Below are 9,524 nucleotides of genomic sequence, written 5' to 3' on the forward strand. Positions count from 1 at the left end.
TAGGCCAAAAAAGCACTTTTTTAAGTGCTTTTCATTTAATAAAGTGTTTGGTTGACCAAAAAAGTGCTTAAATAAGCACTTTTTAAAGTCAAAATTAGAGCTTTTTCAAAAGCCAAAAATTATAGCTTAAAAAAGTATTTTTTTAAAAGATTGTCTACCAAATCCAAACGGGGCCTTTGCTTTCAAGCCTTCAATAGTTTGTGAGTTTTTTTTTTTCTCTTTTCTCCTTTTTTCCTGAATTCTCTATCGGTGTCCCTTTTTCGCTCTGTAACTATCACTTTGCTTCTGGGTGTGTTTCATGAGCATCTCTGCCATTTTCCTTGCTGCTTTATCTTCCTCAGAGTTGCGGTATTGTTTCAGAGGACTTGTGAGTTCCTGTTGATTATATTTTTCGTATAATGATGTGGTATCCTTCGATAATCATCGATGAGTCTTATCGTGAGTGTTCAAAATTTGGTGTAAATTTCAGTTTGTTTCATCCTATAGTTGTTTTCAGACCTTAATTGTTCCATCGATCAAAGACTCGAAGTGGATTCAGAATCTTTTGAAGGGATCCGAGAATTTCAATCAAAATTTGTTTTTTTTTTTTCATGTATAACGCTACTGCTTCACGCACATTGTTTTAGGGGTGCTCAATTTTTTATTTGTTCATCTCCACTTTCTTTTAGTTCTTTGTATGGAATTTATAATCATTACATATGACCAAGGTTTTGATTGTTGGCCTTTCATTTTCTTGATCATCATGGGCATTATTTAAAATTTTAAATTACACAAGTTGATAGCAAGCTTTAAAAAATTTGGATGTTTGAAGAGATATATTATGTATAATGCCCTTTTCAGAGATCACTGACGATATCTTTTCTTGTGTAGATAAACAAGGCAAAGTTAATATGTGAATGTCTAGCATTAGAAGGCTTTGATTTAAAGTTTGAAGAAGCATTTTGTTCTTTACTTCTTGGGTAGGTACACCTTTTTATTTTGCTTTCGGGGCATTAGCTCTTCTTTTCTTCTTGCCTTTTTTTTAAACCAGAGTGAGTAATTTCAAGTCTCATAATCCAGAGTGATGAAGCCACAACGGCTGAAATACTAAGGCAACTAGAGGTGAACTCTAATCCCAGTTCACAAAAGTCACTGCAAAAGAAAAAAATCAAAGAAAATTCAAGTACAAACCATTGGTACATGTGCAACTATCGTTATATTCCATGCATCTTGTGAAATTATAATGCTCAATAGTGCGGCATATGAGATTAGTATTTGTTTAATATTTGAATTTTAGGAATGCTAATAAAGTATTGGCCAACATTAGATCTTTGAACTGATCATGTAGTTGGAAAGTCTTCACATAAAAGTTATACACCCCCTTCCCATTTTTTTTTCAGGACAACAATATTCTTTTGTCACCTCTCATTTTTGTTGCGACCAATTCATGTCAATGATTAATTTACTTCAAAAATTTTTGCCATCATTTTCCTTAAAAAAAGTATTTGTACAAGCTGCGTTTTTCTTTTTTGCATTAAAATACATGGAGACAGAAGCTTGGGCTATGGACTAATAAATGGGTTAACTTCTAAATCACCTGGTGTTGGTTATACTGGACAGTCATAAATGTAAGAAATAAAGAACAGAAATTTAATATATTGTTAGCTCTCTAAATATAATGTTGATGAAGAAAAAGATAGGTAGAAGGGGAAATATACAGCAAGCAAAGGAGAGATACATACAAAGGAGGGCAGCTTATATTGTAATTTAAAACTCTTTTTTAAAGTTATGACATTTGGTCAAATATGATATTTATATATATATTTTTTTGTTGAATTCCTGGGAAACATGGTTGAAAGAAGATGCACTTAGCTTGTTTCCGGATACCCAAGATTGTTCTCCATCTTTGGTAAAGTTCTTTTTATCACGTGCGATAAATTATTTAGCTACTGAGGTGAAGATACTGTAATTAAATCATGACCACAAACTGACTTCTTTTTGTTATTATGGTCTAAACAGGCTGACTTCTTTACTTGGGAAAAAAGAACTTCTAAAAGAAGGCATAATAAAATAATAAGTTAAATGCATATATGGTTTGAATTTTTTACTCTTTAGTTACTCAATATTAAATCTTCTTTCACCCTTCTATGAACCTTGAATGATTGTTCATTATTGATGTTGCAATTATGTATTTTCCTGTTTTTGTTGTCTTAGAATATTTTTCTAGTGTAACTTTCATAGTTGTTTTTGGTTATCTGGTCTTTGCTAGTTGAAAAGTTCTATGGAAAGTGGAAGTATCTTGGCTTCACGTAGTATACTTCTTTTTTCATTTCTTATTGATCTTGTCTTCTTTTTTCATTTCTTATTGATCTTGTCTTACTGACAAGTTATGATTTTTCTATTATTTGTTTTCTCTCGGGCTGATGATATTTTGTTCTTCCATTTGTGAAGTGCTATTCGCTGGTGTACATATAGTGGGCTCCTTAGTTGATGTACTCAATCTTAATGCTATTGGACTTTATTTTTCTTGAAAACTGCTTCCATATATTTTTAATTGGAGGATTGTGGTATGAATGTGGTTCGGTTACATTAATTTTATGGTTATCCATATGAAAATAATTTCTTTTCGCAACGCGCATTGTAGGCTGTCAATACTATATTCGCAGCGTACGTTGAGCATTGCGGATGTGAGTTTCCGCAGCGTGCATTGTGCTCTGTGGAAAGTAACACTTGTAGCGTGCAGAGTATGCCGCGAATATAATTTCCGCAGTGTACATCGCACGCTGCGGATGTTTCTTTCCGCAGCGCACAATGCCCGCAATAACCCCAACTAACAACAGCCTTGAGTTGTGCAGCATGCACTGCGCGCTGCGAAAAACCAATTTGCGCGATGAGAAAAACAGTTTTTGTTGTAGTGCTTATCAAAGGTAACAACTCTAAACTGATACCATTCATCATAGATTAGAGCCTTGCTTTCTACATATTCTCAAATTTCATCGATCAATAAGTCAATATGAGTTTGGATCATATTAGGTGGTATGGGTTCTTCTTTTGAAATTGAAACCGATTTGTCTTTTCCTTTTCCTTTGGAAGAACCTAGAGTAAGTTTCCTCAACAGCTTCTCTAATAACAACTCTAGTTGATCTAACTGCTGGTAGAATGGTTGGTTGTTCACAATATGTAACAGGGCAACTTTTCCATTTAGCTTTAGTCCCTTAGTTGAAAATCCAAGGTAGTAAGAAACAAGGCCGATCCACGTGTCGCCAATGTGAATACCAAGGAAAAAGAAGTCTATGTGTGAGATCACTCCAGCTAATCATATAAGGACGGTGAATCAAATCTCGTCTAGCAGTCACCTTGGTCAGTATTTGAGAGGTCTTCACTATGTAAAGATTCAAATCCTTTGGATATCATTATTTATGCATAAGACTTGTTGCTTGATGATCGGAAAATTCTTTAAAACTGATTTTTATGAAAATGGTGGAGGATTGTTGGTGTGATTTGCATAAAAATGAAAGATCTCGTATTGAAAATGATAGATGGTACCTGAAAGAACCAAAAATAACCAAGGAATCAAAGTCAGAGAACTAGACTGGAGGAAGGAAATCGGTGCATCATGACGTGAACATTTGCATCTGTTGATGGATTTCCTTCAAGTCTGAAACAAACTGAGACTTATGTTCATGGAATACCTTCATAGTCATGCAGTTCTTGATGATTCGAATGAATGTGTATCACAAGACATGTCCTATAATATAAAATGATTCAGTCATTATAGATACTGAATCAATCATCAGTCCAACAAAATACGAAAACAATCAAAATAATTTTTGATTGTGAGAAATATTTTGCACACCGGTTTCTCGCCCATTTATTAGAAATTATTTTCATCAAAATACTTGTGATTTGGATATTTTTATACTGGAGAAACGATATACAAATATTTGATTATCAAGTTGAAAGACATCAAGATATTCGGGGTTGTTTTCAAGCCCTGTACTTTGAAAACAACATTCTTAGGAATTCGTTGAACACTTGAGGAACTTTTGCTTACTCCAAGTGAATCACCGTGGTTGAGCAAATAGTTTCTTGAGGAAAGTGAGTGTAAGATCTTTGGATTCGACCTATCATTTTTTAGAAATATATATATTTGTGCAGTTCTGTGACACTACACAATGAGGTTCCTTGACAGCAACAGAATACAAGGAATATTCCTGGACAGAAGTTGAATCGAAGAAACCATCTCACTAACAATGTTGTGTTGGTTCCTAATTTTTTATTTATAAATTATAATTTTTAAACTTGGGACGTTTTCATAATATTACATCAAAAATTAAGATTTGGAACTTACACTAGTAGAAAAGTTTTCAAAGACTTCTCTATTTTTTACATCGACGATCACTATTGCCGAATTAATATATAGTTATCTATTTCGGTTATAAACTAACGAAGTAAAATGCACTTTAGATTTCATTAATTAAAAAAAACGGCTTCACTTTTAATTTTAAGTGACATTTTATTTTAGCATATGTTTTTTTGATGAAGTAACTGAAAGAGTGGGTGCCCGGTGAGCCAACTTGTGGCTAAGGGCTTTTATGACTCTATGTATAAACAATTTTTTGTTTAATATAATTTACACTTTTATAATGGCATTTACTTTATCTTTTATCATATTATTATGTTGTGACATACTATAAGATGTTTAGATGAAGACCTTGAATATACTATAATGTATGTAAGATGTGGTAGCACATGGGGATGGCTATCATGAAACACATCTTAAAGTCACTGTATATTCTAAACAGTTCCTATTCGATTGAGCCGTCCGTTAATAAGGATAAGGATCGCTCGAGATTGAGACTAGCGTTTGCGATGCCGAGTACCACGTTTCATTGATATGGAACATAGAGATGTTCAAAGCATGCAAATGGATATTCATATGATGAATGATTGAACTACCCTATCCGGACTTTCCAAGTGGTTATCACTTATCGAGTGGATAAAGTCCGCGGTTTTGGTTGTACACCATTAGTCCTTACTACTTGAAACATCATTGAGACTCTATATGCTAGTACTGTACTTTGACTCGTTTACCGACTCTATTGGGGTCATCAGGTGTCGGGATTGGGTACAGTTACGACACATATAGGAGTCGATGCTTTGTTGTCAAGGATTCACCACATACTTGCGAGTGTGGATATCCTATGCAATCTAAGGAGATATTAGTGTGACGAATCTCTGGCCAGAGTACATGATGTGTTTTAGGTTACTTGGTTTCCTAGTAGCACATGCGATGTCACTATTTGATCTTCAAGATGTATTGTATAGTTATCGAATCTCGAATGACTCTCGATTTACCAATGGTTGTTGATTCGATCGGGATATATGGATGAAGGGACTGTACTGTACGCTAACCAAAATCTATTGGTTCTTGCAGGCACTATCAGTGATACTTAGGGAATCATGGGGCGATGTTGCTAGGCGCTCTTACCATGACTCGATGGGCAAGTCGGAAATTGTTGTTCCGAGTCACAAGGAGTTGTGAGCCCACGGCTAGCTGTATCCCTGAACCATTGAGGGTCACACAAGTAATGAATTTCTAATCCCCGTTGAGATAATTAAATTTAAAGAGTTAAATTTAGTGAATAAAGAAGTGGAACTTCTTATTTAAAAGTAGAGGGAGTAAGATTTCCTAAAATGACATAGTGATGGACATTTTTGGAAACCACTGAATTCGGATTCAGAAAACTTATCTTGACTTTGAAAGATGCAGAAATGGTTTCTGTGCACATTGGTGAAATTGGTTTATCAATCTGAGTCACGATGAATTTTATATTAATTTCTGAACATGCGGGCTTTGCTTGTGAGGCTTGAACTTATGACTAATGGGCCCTAAGCTGTTAGCAGCCCACATTATAAATAAGTTATTGCAGTACAGAAATTAGACAACATAGGTCATAATTTTCGAAAACCCTAGAGCACTCTCTCTAGAGAATTCGGCCGCCCCCTTCCCCTACTGTGTTCGAAAATTCAGTCTGTGAATTTTTGAATTTGCAGACTGATTTAACAGATCATATCTGTTCTATCTCTTCGTAGAAACTTCTGATAGACTTTCTAGTGCAGTCTATCAGAGGGATTAAATTTCTGTTCGTGGACCTGATTGAAGAATTGTTCGTTCTTCAGTTCCTGGGATATACAACAAGAGCAGTTTAATCTGTTGGTGTCCATAATCTCGCTTCGAGATTTGAAGGTAAAATTTATATTGTTTAAATTTTATATTATCAATTTTAATCGTAGGAATTTGATACCCATATAAAATCGTTCCATATAAAAAAAAAAATTTAAAACTTCCGCTGCAACGGGTATCACTTTCTTTTTCGATCCGGAGAACGACCGTGTTCCAACAGTGGTATCAAAGCCAGGTTGTTCTCGGATTTTACGATTAAAATATTGTTCAATTGTACAAGCCTCGATTTTCAGAAAAATAAAATGAAATTTTTTTTTTTAATTTTCCGGGGGGATTGCCCGCTGCCCTTTCCGTTGCCCTGTGCGCAGAGTGTCTGCGCGCAGTTGGGCCCCCGACCCGATTGTCGGGGATTGCCCGGGATTGTCCCGGGCAGCCCAGAAAAATTAAAATTTTATTTTTTTTGAAATTTTGAATTTCAGCCCGTTAATTGTTATTGGGCCCAGTTTTTGGCCCGATTGAAAATTGTTTCAGTTGGTCCACGAGGCAATGAGTCAAAATTGTTTGAGCCCAAAATTTTTTAAGAAAATTAATTTTGGATAAATTTTAAATTTTGAAAATTTATAAATTTAATCCAATAAATTAAATCTTTAATTATTAATTTTGGTACAATTGATAATAAAATATGATTTTATGTATAAAATTGGATTTTATATGTAAAATATGATTTTATGGATAAACTAGATAAAATATGATTTTATATATAAAATAAGATTTTATGTATGAAATATGATTTTATCTATTTACATTTATTGCCATTGCATTATATCCAATAAATTAATTTTTGAATTAAATATTATTGGATAAGGATGATCGATTGCCATGACCAATATTATAGGTGTATGTTAGGTTGTTTACATTTGGCTTTATTATTGATTGTTGGGTTTTATTAATGGGCCTGGTTTATGTCCCAAATTTGATTTTATCATTTGTAATAAAAGTGGGCCTGATTTATGGCCCGTTCCCACCCCTATAATGTATCCCTTTATTTGTCATAGTAATTTATTGTAAATTCACTAGAAATAGTGGGAGATTTTGAAGATGGAGGTGGGACCAGCAAGCAATGATAAAGACTGAATAAATGTAAATTGGAAGCACAATGTAATAGGATTGCATTGCATACTTGCATATCACCTAGGATTGGACTTAGACTCGTGATTGGCAACCACGGGTCGATTAGTAATGTAATCGATCATCCTAAAATATAATATATGATATTATCGTTGTATGCATGTTTAGATTAAATTGTATGAATCCCGCAAGCATACAAATTTTAAATGATGAGACAAATTTTCAAAATTTAAAATCCCTCATTTTAAATATGATTTAAAATTGATATCAAGATAAATAAAGGAAATTTAAATATTGTTTAAATGTTCCTACCTTCCATCAACGATCAATGTATGAGATGCTACCCGCGGATACGGTCCGACTCATATTATTGGGGTGGCCCGTTCGTCGGAAAGCTGTACATTGGATCGACACATGTTGTAAGTTGGATGGAACTCCCATGGGATTAGCTCATATTATTGGGGATCCACATGGCGACCGTTCATCACAACTTAATATTGATGGGTCATCTTGACGTGTCACAATAAACGGCGTCATATTATTGGGCCCTTATTGGACATGAGGTAAAAAATGGAGGTTGCTTTGGAAGCAATTGAGCTCTACCTTTTGAAAATTATGGTTGGATGATATTATTCGGGACTATAGTTTGTCAATTGGACTCCATGTTCCCACTAAAGAAAATGTTTCTCGTTTTCACTAGAGGATAGTGAAATCGTTAAAATAGTGGGAGTGAGATTCATAAAATAAATTTCGCCTTATTTTATGTCTTAGTAAATTAATTAAACAATCACTGATTATTGTCTGTTTCTTTTCAGTATTTCATTAAGATGAATTCGCGCAATCCACTATTCTCGAACAAAACAAACTGACTGGCGCAAACTATACGGAATGGTTCCGTAAGTTGAAGATTGTCTTGACCTCGGAGAAGATGTTCTACGTGTTAGAAAAATCTCCTCCGAAGGAAGCACCAGCTGATATAAGTCCGGAAGAGTTGGCCAAACTTGATAAATGGTGGGACCATGATATCAAGGCCAAATGCTATATGCAAGCTTCGATGTCTGATGAACTCCAGAGGAGATTTGAGGATACCGTGAATGCTGCTGACATTCACGTATAACTCAAGGAACTTTTTGGGGCTCAATCGAGAGCTGAAAGGTTCGCTACTGTAAAAGAGTTAATGACGTGTCACATGCGTGAAGGGACTTCGGTCCGTGATCATGGGGTATGCGTGATTTGGCTCATTCAGAAGTTGGTAACGCTTGAATTGGTATTGGAGCATGAACTCAATGTGGACTTATTACTTCTCTCTCTTCCTTCATCGTTTGACGGTTTTGTGGTGAATTTCAATATGAACAAGATAGAGGCCTCCCTTGAAGAGATGGTCAATATACTTGTAACTTATGAAGCTACTTTAAAGAAGGATAAACCGGTTCTCTTGGTAGGCTCCTCTTCTTCTGCTAAGAAGGGGCCAAGTACAAAGGATAAGAAACGTTCTGCCCCATCCAAAAAAACCGGACCCGAGAAGAAGAACAAGACAAAGGCTTCAAACATGGAAAATTCCAAGGATGTTTGCCATCACTGCAAGAAACCCGGTCATTGGAAACGTAACTGCAAGGAATATCTAGAGAAGTTGCGAACTGCGAAGGGTATGTTTTATATTAAAATAAATGTTTCACTTAATACTACTTCTTGGGTATTGGATACCGGATGTGGATCTCACATTTGCAATGATTTGCAGGTGATGACAAGAAGTCGCAAGCTTAGAATGAGTGAGACCCAGCTGAGGCTCGAAAATGGTTCTAGAGTTGAAGCCAAAGCTGTGGGAGACGTTTATTTAATTTTGCAGAACGATTTTAAGTTACTTTTGAGAGATGTTTTATTTGTTCCAGACTTGATTAAAAACATTATTTCTGTTTCTATGCTTGATAGAGATGGTTTTTCTTGCAATTTTGTGAATGAGATTTGCAATATTTACAAGAATGAATGTTTGATTGGAAATGGACAACTTGAAAATGATCTATATAACTTAAAATTAAAAGACGTTCCAATAAATTATGTTGATAAACCGGTAACAACGAACAAAAGAAAAATCGATAGTCAAAACCCGGCAAACCTTTGACATGCTAGGCTAGGTCATATTTCCTCAAGGAGGATGAACAAGCTAGTGGGAGAGGACATGTTTGATATGTCTGATATTAACTCTTTACCTACTTGTGAGTCCTGTCTGAAA

At 35.0% G+C, this 9,524-nt stretch overlaps 1 long non-coding RNA gene across 1 annotated transcript; it reads left to right on the plus strand.

Moving 5' to 3' along the window:
- The first annotated feature begins 251 nt into the window (after window positions 1-251).
- On the plus strand, window positions 252-4,525 carry LOC140881760 (uncharacterized). Its single transcript, XR_012150038.1, has 3 exons — window positions 252-367; window positions 871-959; window positions 1,060-4,525. It is a non-coding gene; the product is annotated as an uncharacterized lncRNA (long non-coding RNA).
- Window positions 4,526-9,524: the final 4,999 nt, after the last annotated feature.

This window comes from Henckelia pumila, chromosome 2 (assembly GCF_033568475.1).
Source record: "Henckelia pumila isolate YLH828 chromosome 2, ASM3356847v2, whole genome shotgun sequence".
Classification (NCBI taxonomy): Eukaryota; Viridiplantae; Streptophyta; class Magnoliopsida; order Lamiales; family Gesneriaceae; genus Henckelia; species Henckelia pumila.